This window comes from Lontra canadensis, unplaced genomic scaffold (assembly GCF_010015895.1).
Source record: "Lontra canadensis isolate GAN:19392208 unplaced genomic scaffold, GSC_riverotter_1.0 scaffold4, whole genome shotgun sequence".
In the NCBI taxonomy this organism is placed as follows: domain Eukaryota; kingdom Metazoa; phylum Chordata; class Mammalia; order Carnivora; family Mustelidae; genus Lontra; species Lontra canadensis.
Window position 1 is genome coordinate 17833195 of NW_022630998.1, and position 16755 is coordinate 17849949.

General features: G+C 34.8%; 1 pseudogene; it reads left to right on the forward strand.

Annotated features, from left to right (window-relative positions):
- The first annotated feature begins 1373 nt into the window (after window positions 1-1373).
- LOC116863781 lies at window positions 1374-9845 on the forward strand (annotated as a pseudogene).
- Window positions 9846-16755: the final 6910 nt, after the last annotated feature.

The following is a 16755-nucleotide window of genomic DNA, read 5'->3' on the forward strand; positions in this document are numbered from 1 at the left end:
CATAAAATAGAATTTTGCAAGCCACTCAGAAGCCCCTTCACGTGAGCCATCACCATAACAAGTCCCTCTTTCCCCTAAATATAATCATTATCCTGACATTTATAACAATTACTTCCTTCTATTTCATTGTATTTTTATCATCTAAGTATTAATTAATTAAACAAGGAGACCATCAGATCAAAATGACTCTAATGCTAAGACCTATGAATGTAAGCAAACCAAAATGCCTAAGCCTGCAAATGCCTCACAGTTATGAAATAGAAACCTAACGACAGCCAGTCACAATCAACTAGACTTTAAGCTATAGCCATTCAATAATTTTCTTACTTTGCTTCCACCTTTTCTCTATAAAAGGTGCTCATCCCAGCACCTACTGATGGATTTCTCCTAACCACTTCCAGTTAGGCACTGTCCAATTGGAATGGATTATTTGATCAAATAAACTCTTAAAATTTTTAATATGCCTCAATTTATCTTTTAGAACAGTAGGTATCCCAAGACACCATAGTTTAATCTTAGCCCCCTTTTAAAAGTTTGCTGTGTCTTTTAAGTAATTTTTTTAATCTATAGGTTCATCCTTCACCCTTTCTGCCCTTAATAATTTATCTATCAAAAAACCTGGGGCATTTGGCCTGTAGAATATCCCAGCAGTTTCCCTTAGCAGTTTGCTTCTCTCAAGTCGATTCCTTCAGCTCCCTCAGTGATCCCATAAGGTCTCTAACAACCTGAATAAATCCTTTTCTGTTTAAACTAGCTAGAGTGAGTCTAAGCGCATATAGCTAAGAACCCTGAACACAATGAGAATAACATTTTTATTACAAAGTTAATTTCACATATATAATTTTAGACATAATTAAAGTCAAATGTAGGATGAAGATAAAAGTTAACTGTGAGAGAATGCTTATTGAAATTTTTATTACCCTAGGCAAAAAACAAACCCATATCATGAGGAATAGTGTTTCAGCTTCTTAAAGCCATGTAGACATTAAAATGGTAAATATTTCTAAAGGCTTTTATCACTTATTAGAACTTCATATGGAAATCTCTGTCACTGGGATTCAAATAGGTAAAGATGTGTGTTAATGTGAATGAAAACTTCCAGGCAGAGAAACATGTCATGAGAGACTTGTGGCAATTTAGGTATATTTCCAACAAAACCCAAATTAGCTATACCATTTTTTAAATTTTTTATTTATTATTAACATATATTATTAGCCCCTGGGGTACAGGTCTGTGAATTGGTAGGATTTAATCTTTAATAAGCATAAACAATGCATGTGATACTCCTAAAAACTAGAGGTAATCATTTATCTTCACATTCAGGTTGAAATTCTTATATAATTTAAATAAAACAAAAACAAAAAACTCAAAACATGGACAACATCCTTAACAAAAAGCGAAGTCTGTAAGTAGAAGTGACTTTAAGTGTAACTACTATTAGACGGAGGGTAGGAAAGACTAACCAACCTGTAGAATTATGACTTAAAGGGACCCAGGAAACAGCAGGTAATATTATTTACAAACATTGACTGTCATCACTATAACCCAATACCTTTACTGACTACCTTATTCTCTAAGTACAAAAGAAAAAATCCAAGAGGAGAAAAGCTGGATAATAATTTAATAAACTTACCACATATTTTATATGTTTTCCATTTGACCAGGCAAAGGTCCAGCCAGAAGCATAATTACTGTTTTAGTGAAATGTATCTTTGGCATCACCCAGAGTGGCTGAAAGCTCTCCAGTAACAGTGCCTAATAAAAAGATAAGAAAATAGTGCCAAGATACATAATAAGAAAATATAGATCATAATATCGTGATGACAGAGACATTAGCAGAGATAATGCTAAAAATCTACAGCTTACATACATTATAAATTAATATAAAGTGTGACCTATTCAAAAATACCTAGCTCAGAACAAATCACTGTCTGTATTCCAAGCATTTCCTTATCAGTTATGTTTTACTTAATACCAAAATTCATTTACACTCCAGCATATATCTATAGGGCACTAAAAGACAACGGCCTACAGCAGGAATGGCAAGTGTGTGGCAGGCTCGGTGGTGTTTGTACCAGTCCTACGTTCATATCAGATATTTCTAACTAATCATAGTACACTCAACTGAGCCCCTGGGCAAGGATTCAGATTCTTTCTTAACTCAGTGTTCTAAGTAGCTACTATTAAAACACAGGTGATCCTTGAGATAAAATCTATTTGCCCTCCCTGGCCTGGAGTAAATAGGCAAGAAAATAAGCTTGTATTGTTCAGCAAAAGATAAGTCAAAAAATGGTCAGTAATAAACAATAACAATATGCATCATTGATAATTTCTAAGAACAATGCTTTTTAATGGGAAAAGTTATTAACTTAGATTTGAAAAGTCATTTCTTCAAGTGATATGATAGTCAAATGATTTCAATGTTTTCCAAGCCATATTGTCTAATCTTCTATACTACAGAGTTTTTATATCCATTCTTATAGAAATAATATTCCATAAAAAGTAATATACTGTGAATACCCTTTACAATGCATGTTTCTGAAGAAAGCACATGTGTAAAATAGACTAACCATGTTGCATCATATTTTGACATGTAAATGTATACTTCTTTGGAAATACAAATTCAACTTAAAAAAATTATAGAGTTTCTACTATTGGCAATAAAGCTGTAGAGATTACAGTGTAGTGATTCAAAACACGTGCTCTGGAATCTTAATGCTTGGAGTGAAATCCTGACCCCACCATTCCCAACTGTGTGGTCTTGGAGCAAGTTACTTCTCCAAGTCTGGATTTCCCCATCTAGAAAATGTGGTAAAAATAATACCTATGTCACTCTAAGTTGTGTAGACAAAAGAGCTATGATTTTGTAACAAAACTATAGCATCTACCTCTAGTAAACAATAATTTCAGGTATCATTATTATTGTTGTTCTTGTTATTATTATAAAAGTTACTATCACTATTATTACACAAAGACCAATAGGATTCATTTATTATTTGGCTCCTGCTTCAAGAGTCTGGAAGCATGGAGTAGGAGAGTAGGTAGAAATTGAGAGATGGGAGGAAGAAATAAAATATGTATCAGAATTATACTGCTATAACATATAACAATAATATTGGAATATTGATACAAAAAATGGCTCTGCCAATTCAACCTGGACTGTAAGAATTCAGGAAAATAGGTGAAAGGATTAAGAAAGTCCTCACTGAGAAGATAAAATTGGGGAAAGACCTGGAAAGATGCACATGATTTCAGCAGAGGATCCACACGAGTAGAGCCAGAAAGAAAGCAGAAGACATGTTTGGGAGTAATGAGCCAAGATAACAATAGCAAGTAGGGAAAAATGTAAAAATGTAATTTAAAAGGCATACTGAACCATATTTTGAAGGGCCAAGAATGTTGTGCTGGATTGAATTTTTTTATTGAAATGTAATTAACATACAATGTTTCTTTAGCTTTAGGCATACAGCATATTGATTCAACAATTCTATACATTACTATAATGTTATTACAATATTATTGACTGTATTCCCCACTCTGGACTTTTAATCTCCATGGAAATTAAATTAGAGACTCAGCATGTAATCTGGACCTAGAAGTCTGTTATAATACTAAGACATAATCAAGTGCCTTTGTGAGACAATGATGACCCCACCCCCAAAATTTAAGAGGCCAGTCAAGTGTACCTTATTATTTCTTTACTTCAAATTATTAAAAAGTATTATTTTAATTTACATTTTATAATTACAGAGTCTTGTAAAATTTAATTTTATTTCAGAATTTTCACAATGATACTCAAATCTGTTTTATCCCTCTCTAATAATAACCAATAAATACAGGCTCTGTAAAAAGGTTTTGCAAAATTGATATTTTAAGCATATTAAAAATACCTGGGTAATAACCTATATTAATAGAAACATCTTAAATACCAAAAGACAATCTCTAAATACTTGTTATAAAAGTAATTACTGAGCTCTAACTTCTATATTCAGCCAAAAAGCAATGGGTTTGGCTTTAGAATGACTACAAAATGGGTGAATAACTTCCCATTAAACAAGTTTATCTATTTAAGGAAATAAGATACACGTATTTTTAAAAAAATACCATGTTAAATGGTAAAATAAAGATGAAAGTAGAGGAAGCTAATTTTTTTTTTTTTTTTAGAGCTACATAATATACACCTTGTAGCTCATTGAATCTACCCACCAGCCCTGGTTTTGCAAGAAGTCACAATCATCTTTGCTCTTGCTAGCAGAGAAGGCTAAGGCTGGGCTATGAAGTTTCAATGCTAGTGCTGCCCCTTAGAAGTCTTGTGATCTTGGGCAGATGATTAAACCTCTAAGTCTCTATTTCTTCATCTGTCAAACTGGGAAAGTAATAGAATTTAATAAGCAGAGATGTTGTGAAGAGCAACTAAGGAAGTACGTGTGAAATAATAATGCCCTATGAGAACATTTATACAAAGTGCTCTCTAAGGAAACCTAGTCCTAGAAGATTATGACCAGAAAGTTTCTATAGACTCATGCTTGAAAAATCCTATGTAGAATTTCTACATAAACTGTTCTATCGTTTGATAGGTAATCTCCCAAAACTTACAAGTAGAAAAAATTAGAAGTACAATGTTTAATAAAACAGGGAGATATCTTCAAACCCAAAATACAATGTAAGAAGAAAATAGACAGACCTGTAATGCATTTAGCAAAATGGTCACTGTTATACCTCAGAGATTTCCAAAGATAATAATTGGAAGAAATTTGTTCCACAGATCCATGATGATGTTCATAGTTCAAACTCAGAGGTGATAGAATTAAACAAGCTGGGGAGGAGTGAAGGAAAACAGGAAGTTTGGTGGAAAGTCTAAAAAGGAACAATTAAATATTGAGGTCCCTACCATTAGCTCCTTAACTCTAAGTGAATAATTGTAACCACCATCACCGACCATCCTGAGAAACCAGCCTTCTCTGTACTGGTTGAACAAGAGATTCAGAGACACCAGGCACCACGGTGGATAGCAGGGCAGGGGAGCAGGGTGGCGGAGGGGGAAGAAGAATGAAATATGGGGAATATGGGGTGCCAATATAGCATAACTGCCTGAAATAGAAAAACCGAAACAGCATATTCAAGTTTAAATAAATATCTCAAAATCATAAATTGAGGATAGTATGATTACATAATTTTAAAACACGGAGGTAAATATTTAAAAATAGCTAAGAGTTGAAAGTGGTACCAACAGGGAAGACTGTTTTGATGATTAAAAGAGATACAGCAGGAGACTGCATTTTTAAGTTGTAATCCTTTTAATACTATTACACTTTATTAAGTACTGTTCCATGTATTTTATTTTTATTTAGAAAGTTTTTGAAGATAAGGGGCAGATCACAGGAGTCCCTAACCATGCCCTTACTCTGTAGCCTTCGGGCATTAAAAATTTGGTAAAGTGCACTTTCATTTTCTTTCTTTTTTTTTTAATTAAAGTATAACTGACACATAACATTCTATAACTTTCATGTATACATCATAATTATTTGATATCTGTATATATTGTGAAATGATCGCCACAATAAGCCTAGTTAACATACACCACCATACGTAGTTACAAAAAATTGGGGGATATGTAATAACGACTTCTAAGATCTACTCTATTGGAAACTTTCAAATATATAATACAGTATTATTAATTTTAGTCACCACATTGTACATTATATCCTCATGACTTATTTAATTTTTAACTGGAATTTCGTTATTTTTGACCTCTTTCACGTATTTCACCACCGCCACCAACCCCCACCCTCCCGCCACCCTCAGGCCTCTGGCAGCCACCAATCTCTTCTCTGTAACTATGAGCTTGGTTTTTGTACTTTTTAGTTTGTTTAAATCCCACATATAGCACTTTTATTTTCTTATGTGACCTATGAGCACTTTAAAGGACTTCAAATTTAAAATCAGAAAAATACAAACTATTTTAAATATCAGAGAACTCTTTTATGATGGCTGACATTTGAACACCCATATCCTCCACATTTTACGTACCCACTGTCCTAGTGATGGCATCCAGGTTTATCTGTACCTGCCCAGATAACAGACATCCAGGGTGCTTCCAGCTCACCTCCACGAACATTTCCACAAAGAATATCCCTTCAATTCTCCTTAGATATAGACTCAGAAGTAGAATGGTTGAGTTTACACTCACGCTTCTTCTAAATAAGTCATGCTACATTGTTCTCCACTAACACCAGGAGTGCAATAGAATTCTTACACCTTCACGTCTCAGTTGCTAGTATCCATCTTTCTAATGTCTGCTAGTCTAGTGATTTAAAGTCATAGCTTCAATGTTTCTTTAATTAGCATTTCTTATGTTACTCATTATTATGACCATCTTGTCACAAGCCTCTTAATTTTCTAAATTTGCTCTTCTTTAAGTTTTGTGTCAATCTATTTTTACCTTTTTCCTGGGGTGTATTTTTCTAGTTGATTTGCAAGAGTCACTTGCATATTTTAAATATTAAACGCCAGTTATTATTGGATTTTGCAAGTAGCTTTCTACTTCCAATCAGTGACTGTTGTCCAAGGAGTCCCTAATTGAACAGAATATTTAATTTCAGGCAATGTTACCATTCCAGGCTTTTTTTTTTTTTTTTTTGACAGAGATCACAAGTAGGCAGAAAGGCAGGCAGAGAGAGAGGAGGAAGCAGGCTCCCTACTGAGCAGAGAACCCGATTCGGGACTCGATCCCAGGACCCTGGGATCATGACCTGAGCCAAAGGCAGAGGCTTTAACCCACTGAGCCGCCCAGGTGCCCCTCATTCCCGGTTTTTAAGTTTAAGAAATCTTCTAAGTTCTTGTCACAGACTATGGAATTGTAAGCAGTGGTTAGAAGCTACATTAGATGTACAATTAAGAACATGAACAATCTCAAAAAGGAAGACTCAATTTTAAAAGAAAGAAAATGAAAAATATAAGATACTACTACTTATATTAATTGAGAATATATTCATATAAAACAATATGCTTTTGGGGGAACATATTCAAAATTAAAATACATAGATTAAAAACATTTAGTTTTCAAAGAGGGGGAAATGAAAGTGATGTATGAGAGTAAAAAGAGAAAGAAGGAAAGAGAGAAAGTTTTGAAGAGACCAATGAGAAAGATATTAAACCCCAGTTATTACTGGATTTTGCAAGAGAAAGATAAGCCATGGACTGAAAAATAGCGTTAGTTCAATTCACTGCACCTAAATTTCAAAACAAAGTTGATCCACATAAATGAAATCCAGAAGTCTGACCAATAGCTACATCAGGAGGCACCTGGGGGCTCTGTCAGTTAGCCTAAGCATCTGCCTTCAGCTCGGGTTATGTTCCCAGGATCCTGGGATGGAGCCCATCGGGCTCCCCACTCAGTAGGGAGTCTGCTTCCCCTTCAGACCCTCCCCTCTCTCATACACCATTTCTCTCTCTCTCTCTCTCTCTCTCTCAAATAAGTAAAATCTAAAAATTAGTTAATTAAAAACTACATCAGTACAGAGGACCAACTCTACCTTAGGATAGAGATAAAAATGAGAGTTCATAATTACTAGAATCAATTGAACATTTATTTTCAAACAGATTGAGTTTTTATCACTATGTGAACACAGATTTCCTTTAGGTGAGCTTTTTAGAATTTTTTTTCTTTGCTTAGGATTTTGAAGAGCTACACAATAATTGAATTAGTAGTTCTTAATCCTCTAAGTTTGAAGGACTGGTGAAATTCCAAAATTAAATATTTTTAGTTCTGACCAAGTGTTATAGACATTTTATTTGGTCAAATAAGTGTATCTTATAAATCTATGCCAACCACCATCTATTATTATCACAATTTCTAAGTAACAGGACTATGGAAATTCATAACAGTAAGAGTATAATCTCAAAATAGAGGGTACTTCATTAATCATATAATCATATTTCTTAAATCATACAATCTCAAAACAGAGGCTATTTCTTTTTTTTATGTGAATTTTTTTTTATTTATTTTATATCTTTTCAGCCTAACAGTATTTGTTGTTTTTGCACCACACCCAGTGCTCCATGCAATACATGCCCTCCTTAATACTCACCACCTGGCTCCCCCAACCTCCCACCCCCCGCCCCTTCAAAACCCTCAGGTTGTTTTTCAGAGTCCATAGTCTCTCATGGTTCACCTCCCCTTCCAATTTCCCTCAACTCCCTTCTCCTCTCCATCTCCCCATGTCCTCCATGTTATTCCTTATGCTCCACAAATAAGTGAAACCATATGATAATTGACTCTCTCTGCTTGACTTAATTCACTCAGCATAATCTCTTCCAGTCCCGTCCATGTTGCTACAAAAGTTGGGTATTCATCCTTTCTGATGGAGGCATAATACTCCGTAGTGTATATGGACCACATCTTCCTTATCCATTCGTCCGTTGAAGGGCATCTTGGTTCTTTCCACAGTTTGGCAACCATGGCCATTGCTGCTATAAACATTGGGGTACAGATGGCCCTTCTTTTCACTACATCTGTATCTTTGGGGTAAATACCCAGTAGTGCAATTGCAGGGACATAGGGAAGCTCTATTTTTAATTTCTTGAGGAATCTCCACACTGTTCTCCAAAGTGGCTGCACCAACTTGCATTCCCACCAACAGTATAAGAGGGTTCCCCTTTCTCCACTAGAGGCTATTTCTTAAATGTATGATTTAAGAAGTAGGACTATGAAACAGTAGGACTATGAAAGTGTCCTGTTTCGCTGTATTATGAACTAGTGAAAATGTATTATGGTAGAATGACATTTAAGAAATACTGAATTAGAAAATATCCATAAAATCACACACTCCAGGAATGCAATTCTACATTACAGTCACAGAAAGAAAGATGTATCTTGTTTCTGTATTAAGGGTTATACAAAATCCAAAGTGTATGCTAAAAATAAATGCTATATCTATCACTAATACTTAAGTAAGCTAATCATTAACTTTGAATATGTTAAAGCAATATAAAAGTAATTTTCAATTAATATCTTGATATTTGATCTTCAAAAAATCTTCTGAAATGAGACTTGTCAATATTCTGCTATTCTGAATTGTTCTTTAAAAATACCAGAAAAAGGGGCACCTGGGTGGCTCAGTGGGTTAAAGCCTCTGCCTTCAGCTGGGGTCATGATCCCAGGATCCTGGGATTGAGCCCCACATCGGGCTCTCTGCTCAGTGGGGAGCCTGCTTCCCTCTCTCTCTCTGCCTGCCTCTCTGCCTACTTGTGAAACTCTATCAAATAAATAAATAAAATCTTAAAAAAAAAAAAAATACCAGCAAAATCTCTAGAAAATGGAGCTCTGGGTGTGGGGCTACAGTGCCTGGAATGTCTGGGGTCCAGCTAGCTGAGATGCATACTCCGCTGCATGGGGGTTGGGGGGGTGGGGGCTGGTGTCTGCACTGCCTGAGGCTGGCTGTGTTCTGAAAGGGCTGGGCAGTTGGACCAGACCATCGAGTACTACACCCTGGAAAATATCCAGAAGCACAACCACAGCAAAAGCACTTGGCTGATCCTGTACCATAAGGTGTACGATTTGACCAAGCTTTCAGAGGAGCACCCTGGTGGGGAGGAAGTCTTAAGGGAACAAGCTGGAGAGGATACAACTGAAAATTTTTGAGGATGTCAGGCCCATTACAGATGCTCAGGAAATGTCCAATCATACACCACTCATCCAGATGACAGATCAAGGATAACCAAGCCTTCAGAAACTCTCATTACTAACTGTTTCTAATTCCAGGAGGTGGACCAACTGGGTGATCCCAGCCATCTTAGCGCTGCTGGTAGCCTTGATGTTTCACCTCTACACAGTTCAAGACTAAACACATTCTTGGAAGCCAAGGAAAGACAAGACTGCTTTGGAGCGGGGAGAAAGAAGCCAATGTTAACTGTTTCAACTGACAGAAACCGTCCCCTGAAAGATAATTTTGTTTATTTTCTAATTGCATAATATGTTTTACTATTTAATTCTTTAAAGATTACTTTTGTTACTCAAGTGAATTGCTGGGAAAATGCAGTTGAACTATTTACAAAAACATCCATCCGATGGTACTTAGACGGCAATAAGAATATATAGTCTTTAACCCATAGTTGTTGACTCATGCCAGCCAGAGGCAAGGTTTACCAGGTATCAGGCCTTAATGAAATGTGTTGATTAATTCCTGTTTAGTTTCCAAGATTATGTATAGTTAAAAAAAATAACGCATATATATAACCTTAGTTTTTTAGAACACAAACAGGTGTACAATTATACACAACATAACAGGTCAAACTTTGGTGTTTATATTTATGTACCTTTGCTAGATGAATGCCACACAAAGTAAATTAAGTTTATAAAATCAAAAAGCGTAGAAACCAACGTGAAGGTATTTCTATAAACACAATTATTTCTTAAATAAAATGGAGAAAGAAGATTGACTTTATTAATTTTGGGGGTCTCAACTTTTATTTAAATTCTAGTGGTATATGTGGTATAATACTGGTTTCAGGAGTAGAATTTAGTGAATAATTACTTTCATGTAGAACACAGTGCTCAACACAAATGCCCTCCTTAATACCCATCACCCATTTAGCCCAACTGCCTCCCACCAGCAACTCTGTTCTCCATAGTTAAGTCTCTTATGGTTTGCTTCCCTCTCCATTTTTTTCCCGTTCCCCTGTGTTCATCTGGTTTTTTTTTTCTTAAATTCCATGTATGAGTGAAATCATATGATATTTGTCTCTCTCTGACTTATGAAAATAATTTTAATACATCTATTTCCCTTTTCTCCTATATTAAAAACAAACCAAAAAGAACTCTTCTGGGGCACCTGGGTGGCTCAGTTGGTTAAGTCGCTGCCCTCCACTCAGGTGATGATCCCAGTGTCCCGGGATTAAGCCCCACATCAGGCTCCCTGCTCAGCAGAGAGTCTGCTTCTCCCTCTCCCTTTGCCTGCAGCTCTGCCTACTTGTGCTCTCTCTTCATCTCTCTGTCAAATAAAAAAATAAAATCTTTTAAAAAAAAAAAAGAACTCTTCTGTTCTTTCTACTCCTGAACTCCTAGAATGTAACTTTTTGTTCATGAACTATTTTCTAATGTTCTATCACTACATAATTTACTTATTGTAGGCATGATCTTTTAAAAATATATCTGCCTTTCAAAATGTATTTTTAAAAATCTCTAGAAAATGGAATGATCATAAGGTTATTCATCTTTTAAAATCTGAGTAATCAATGATAGCTTGATAATATTAAAATCTGCTGACTTATTCTTAGACAAAATTGACCATTTACTTTGTGCTTTAATGTATTGAAGATGATAAATCCCACTGAGAAACTAATCTATTTAACTCCCATTTTGTCCTAAATAAGGATGAGCTAGATGTTCTCAATTTCCCATTCATATCAAAAAGGAAAAAAGTCATTTAAATGGTACTCATAGGTTTTCTGTTTAAAAAAAAAAAAAGTAAAAAATTGTTAATGTAAGATACAAAAAATTAAAAACAACTTTTAAAATATAAATATATTGCTGAAATCTCATTTCTAGCCAGCATAATTATTAAATAACCATTAAGGACAAACTTTATGATAATTTTTTAAGATAGATGGCATATAGATAAACAGATGACAGAGAGAGAGAGAGAAATAGATACAACACTTTAGGTATATGTATGAATAACTGAATTTGTGCTAATATTGAATTTTGGCAATTTAAAAAAATAAGTTAATGCTTAAATTCACATTCAAAACTTATTTGAAAAAACTATTTTTATTAAAGATTTGAGACACCAACAAACTTTCCACTTCAATTTTAAATGTTCAAAAATTCCACGTAAAAGCGAAGCTGTCAGAAAAATTATGCAATTCAGTGAGATTGTCAACACAGAACAGAATTTTTCTTCTACTTTATATTTCAGAAGTCTTCTTACAAAGTTGAATTTTATAGGTGACCTACATTCTGCAGTCACCCCAGTCTGACTTCTCACAATACAGAATAAAAGTGTTAGTCTCATATTTGAGCACTTTATATTCAACATGTATAAGATGAAAGAAATAGACTGCCTAGTGTATCTGGCTCAAAAGGAGTGTCAGCTCAAAGGAAGCATTTTATAAAAATCATGGTATTAAATCACTTTGAGTTCCATTTTAACAGGAACTAGTTACTGGGGCACAAGGAATTCTAAATATACTCTGATCCTTATCACATCATGTCTCACCTACAATTGCTTCCCATTTAGCCTTTATTCATAAATATTTGCCTTCTGTCTACATTCAACATACATCTACAGTACCGGAATGAGATTGATGAAATGCAAACCAGATGTGCTTCCTCAGCTTAGAAGTTTTCAGTGATTCCCCATTATCCTTAATTAAGGTAAATCTAAAATTATCCACATGGACTGTAAGACCATGTGATCTTGCCCCATCTCTTTCTCAAGCTTCATCCCAAGCTGCACACCTTCTCATTTCCACATTCCATCCACATTGACCTTCCTTCACTCCTCGTCCATGCCCCTTCTCACTCCAGTGTCTTGCACATCTGTTCCTCCTGCCTGTAGTGCTCTCCTCTCTCCTCCTCTTTCATCAAGCTAACTCCTAGCCATGCTCATCTCAAGCTGCATTTCCTCAGGATGATTTTCCCCATCTATGTAAGTCCCCTGTTGTAAACTCTCAGATTTTTCTGCAGTTCTCCATCATGGTAACTATCATCCTTGCAATTTCTTTTCTGATTTCCACCTGTTCAACAAAATTATGAATGCAAAAGGGCAAGGATTATGTTTATCATGTTCACTGTTGCTTATCCTAGTACCTTCCATGGAGTAGCCAGATGTTTGATGAATATCTGAAGAATCAATTAAAAAAATGGAAGGAACTGATATTTCAAAGCATAGCTAAGAATTTATATAGTAAATGAAAGGGCAGGAGAAAAAATAGAATTAGTTTATTTTAATGAATTTTATTTTAAACATAAACAAAAGGAAGGAATAACAAAGATAAAAGCAGAAATAAGTAAAATATTAAAAGATAGAGAAAATCAAGAACACCAAAGTTGTTTCTTTAATAAATTGATAATGTCCTAACAAGACCAATTAAGTATATTACCAACATCAAAAATGAAACAAAAACATTATTACAGATAATACAGCCTTTGAAAGGATAATAAGAAGATGCTATGAAAAATTTTATGCTGATAAAATGGGCACATCTGGAGAATGGATAAATATATTTTGTTATGTTGACATTATGGATATAGTACTTGATATGTAGCAACATAGAGAGGAATGTACTATTGATACAACATTATATTGAATGACAGAGACTCTCACAAAAGAAAATACAGTATCTATTTCCATTTATACGAAGTCTATAAACAGGCAAAAATAGTTAATGGAAGTAAATAAAAGAATTATGGTTGTCATTCGGGGCTGGTATTGACTGGAAAAGGAAATGGGGACAATTTCTAGGACACTCTTCTTCAACTGAGTGCTGTGAAAGAATCAAGTCTCATAAAATTATCTGAGTGACTATTGTTCCAGTTCTCCTAATATTAGGAGATGCACAATGCCAACCTAGATGCACAACAGATAAGTTAATTCATTAGAAATAGTATACACCATCAGCTTTAGGGTTTAATTCTCTCCTATAGCCCCAGTTGAGAACTATCTAGGGCCCTATGGTCCCATACCGTAACCACTAGTAACCACTGTAACCACTAGTACATGTGGTCATACAAATTAAATTTAAAATACTTCAAATTACATTAAAAATTCAGTTCCTGAGGCAGACTACTACATCTCAGATGCTCAAAAATCACATGTGTGTAGTGGCTACTACATTGGCAGCACAGATACAGGACATTATCACCATCACAGAAAGTTCTGTTGGATAGTGCTGGTCTATGGTGGGGTGATGGTTATTTGGGTTCTTACAATTGTCAAAGTTTATTAACTATAAAATTAATATCCATGCATTTAACTGTATGTCTATTTTACCACCAATTAAAAAATTCTTAAACTGGTAAATATAGTTTTAAATCATATAAGAATAAGATTTAAAATTCAATGATAGTAATGTGCTATTGTCCCAAGAATCATGGAAAACAATCCATTTTCTTATTTTCTTTTATCAGTTTTCATAATATAACAAATTTAATGAGCTACAGCATTTCATATGATTTCCAATCTTGAATAATCACTTTCCATGAAAAGGGCAATTTGGAAACGTATATCTGAGCTTGAGTTCATTCTGCAATATAATTAATACCCCCAGGGCTGGTCAGATTTGTATTACATTCATTTCACCCAATTTGTCTGTAAAGGATTACAGGACCAGAGTATATTGTGGCAATACGTGGACTAAATACTTTATATTCAAGATAGGATTTAACACACCACAGTTGGTAAAAAGCATCACTACCACTACATATAACAAAATACCTTCTATTAAATATATCAGCATTTTTCATAAAGCCAGACTTCATATTATAAAACCACAAGACACTATTAATTGGACTCTAAAATGAACTTGCTAAATAAGTATTTCAATGGGTTAAAATTAAAGAGAATATACAGATTTCAAAGGCATTGGTTTAGACCAAAATGTCTTAGAAGCAAAAATCAAAGTCACCAATGGTTGTTCTCAGTCAGTAAGTATCCAACTTAAAGTAAAATGTGATATTCATTCCAAATAAATAAGCAAAAACAGGAAAATGAAAGAAAAAAATATCTCTGTCTCCGGGATTATCCTACAGTTTATTTCCTATCAAGACCATATTCACCTTAAAAAAAAAAAATCCCGGTCATACAAAATTTAATAGCTGAATTACTGTCCATGGTCTAAGCACATATACAGACATACAATTTGGTGCCCATATGTCTAAGTCTGTCTTAAGACTCAGGAGGTGCCATTAATATTATAAAGATTAGTTCTAATTTATATAGCTCAGACACAGTAGGCTCAAGTGAGCTCATACTGTCTCACAAGAGCCTACTACACACATCCCTTCCCTTATATCATCTATTAAGAAATTCAGTAGATGCTACTTTCAAGATATATCCAGAATTCAACTACTTGGCACACTGTCACTGTTACAGCCCTGGACCAAGCTACTAACAGCTCTCCGTTGCTCTTTCCTGTTCTTGAGTCCCAACTAGAAGGGCATTCTAGCCCCCTGCTGTCTATTCTCAGAACAGCAGCTCTAGGGACACATCGTTCGTGTCACTGCTTTGCTCAAAACCTTGTCATGATCCTTGATCTCATTCCTAGGAAAAGCCAAAGTCCCTGCAGTGGCCCATTCATCTCTTTCCACTCTGAACACAATTTTAGTAACTTCTCCTCTCACCGTTTCTAGCCAGCCACATTGGCTTCTTGAATATGCCAGCACTCCCACTTCAGTGCCTTTGCATGAACTGTCCTCATGGTTAGAATGCTCTGCCCCTAATATCTTACAGCTACCTCTTTCACATCCTTCAAGCCTTTTCTCAACTGTCAGCTTCATAATAAGCCCAGCTCTGATCACACTATTCCAAATTGCAACACCCTCTTTATCCATCATCCCTTCCCGCATCCCAGCATTTCCACTCCCCTTTACCCTACTCTACTTTTCTCTTTCTTCACAAAGCACTTAACAACTTCCAACATATTTTATTACTTGTCTATTTCGTGTAAAGAAAGGTAAATAATGCCTAAATACTTTATGAATGAAAAGGCTTTTGTCTACTTTGTGCACTCACATATCCTAAGCCTCTAGAATAATGCTTGAGACATTATAGATGCTCAAGAAATGTTTGTTAATGGATAAACTAATGGCTAATTAAAACTCTAGAGAATACCGAATGGCTTCATAATTTCTCCCTTGATTTTAAAATATGACAACATGATAACTGGCTCTGAAAGATACCCAATGTGTTGTGGGTCTGAAAACATTTGAAATTTTTAATCATATTGATGATTCCGTTCTGTAAACTAAAGTCTGTCAGAAATCTAATGCCAGAATTGTTATGGGAATTTTCTTTCCCACTGCATCACTTTCAAGAGAAGGTTGAATCATTTCCTGAGACCATGAAGGCTATAAATAACCTGCTTTTTAACTGGTAAAGAGACTCTAGGTTTGTGAAAAGGTTTTAAGCAGATTTTAGGGACACAAGGGCGAAACCTCTGGGGCCAGATCTAACCTCTGGTTTATAGGAGTAAAGAAACAAATAATTGAAGCACTCAATGAGATTTTATGCTTGACTGCTACATTATTTTATACCTATACATAAACTACTTTCCATTTTCTCTACTGAATACTAACAAAGTATAAATAACAATTCAAAATTTAGAAGTGTAAAATTTGTATACCAAAAAACCAGCAGAATTAGTGTACTTTGTATTGTTTAACAATGTAGGTACGGATGAGAAAAATTATATCATTATCTCTGAATATTATAATCCCAAAGTTTTACGAAATGGTTAAAAATTTTATGGAAATGATCATATGTAGTGAAGCAAATTTCTAAAATCCCTTCCAGACTCAATTGTTTACATCTTCCAGAGCCATGGAGAGATGTAAACTAACAAATAACCTACCTCTGTTTTTTTAAAAAAAAAAAAAGGTGTTGCAAAGCTATGTATACTTAACATATGCTTAAAAAGCTTACAGTTCATTACTATCAGTGACAACCATTACTCCCAGCTTTAGCACAAATTAAAGGAATAGAAAGAATTTTTATATCATGAGTGCCTGAATGGGAAGAGGTAAAAGAAGAACAA